The 1,457-nt window shown below is 43.0% G+C and overlaps 1 non-coding gene across 1 annotated transcript; it reads left to right on the plus strand.

Moving 5' to 3' along the window:
• The first annotated feature begins 534 nt into the window (after positions 1-534).
• Positions 535-638, plus strand: LOC119296452. Its single transcript, XR_005145218.1, has one exon. It is a non-coding gene; the product is annotated as a small nucleolar RNA R71 (small nucleolar RNA).
• Positions 639-1,457: the final 819 nt, after the last annotated feature.

Below are 1,457 nucleotides of genomic sequence, written 5' to 3' on the forward strand. Positions count from 1 at the left end.
CTCTCCATCTCAGGCTCAAGTGTTGAGGAATCAATGCAGCTGACATCATCGAAGGAGAACTTCTCCATATCTGGCTCTACCAGCACATGCTCAATATGAACTAAAGGTGACTCCTCAATATCAAAAGCAACTAACTGCAGCTCCGGCTCATCCATGGAAGAATCATCACAATGCAAAACCGAATCTCCAACACTAGTATCCATGTGATCTGTAGCGCATGTGTTAACTAGAATGGTGTCATCATCGTCAAAGATAATCCATGCAAGCTCAATCTTGTCACACTGAGATAGAGGTTCAGGATTTTGTGTAAGAATTGGTGGCTGAGGTGTAGTGATCTGTTGCAAGCAAACCAATGAATCAGAGGTGGGCTTATCATTGTACCACTGAAGTTGGTGTAAAGCTATGCTCTCAATCAGCAGAAAAGCATCATCAAGTGTCTTGTTTGTAATAGCTCCGCCCGCTGCCATATCGACGTAAGCTCGAGTGTCCCAAGTCAATCCTCTATAGAATATCTGCAGCTCTAACCATCTCTCGAGCCCGTGGTTAGGACATCTCCTGAATAAAGCCTTGTATCTCTCCCAAGCATCATACAAGCTCTCGCCTTCACGCTGAATGAAGCTGAGGATCTCATCTCGAATTGCGGACTGCTTGTGTAGTGGGAAATATTTATCCAAGAAAGCTTGTGATATCTCGTTCCAACTGAATGATCTTGATGGCAAGGATCGATACCAAGCACGAGCATCATCCCGGAGAGAGAATGAGAACATCATGCACTTGATAGCATCTTGAGGAACTCCATGGTACTTGACTGTACCTGAATACTCCATGACTCGGTATAAGTGCTCATAGGGATCCTCAGTGGGCAGTCCTCCAAACTGTTGTTGTTGAACCAAAGCAATAAGACCAGGCTTCATCTCAAAATTCTCCGCCTCAATAGTTGGCCAAACCGGTCCTGTGATATAACATTGACTACTTGGCATCCAAAGATCACGAAGCAATGCCATATCTTAACCAAGTGTAACTAGAGAACAACCAGCAAAGATTTATGATTCCCTACACACACTCATAAACAGTAAACACTAGTCAGAAGGTTAGTATCCTAATAAGCCGAAGCAACAATGGGGGAAAGTAGAAGAAAAACACTGAAGATGAAATACACGACGAATTGAACAAGGAAATAAAGTAAATCTAGTCTATAGCCTAACACAATCGCTCGACGCTAGTCCCCGACAACGGTGCCAAAATGATCGATAGTAAGTACAGTGGGGTTTTTATACCCAAACTGCGAGTGTCGTGTTCTCCTCAGGGACTAGGCGACGGCAACTATACTCGGCTAAAGCTAGGTAACACGATTTTGGGTGATGATTACAAGGAAATATAATCCTAAACTAACCAAAGTTGACGACAAAGAAAATGAAAATAAGCAAAAGGGAGATTCGAATTATCTTCACTATATT

Source organism: Triticum dicoccoides, chromosome 4B, assembly GCF_002162155.2.
Source record: "Triticum dicoccoides isolate Atlit2015 ecotype Zavitan chromosome 4B, WEW_v2.0, whole genome shotgun sequence".
NCBI classification, from domain to species: domain Eukaryota; kingdom Viridiplantae; phylum Streptophyta; class Magnoliopsida; order Poales; family Poaceae; genus Triticum; species Triticum dicoccoides.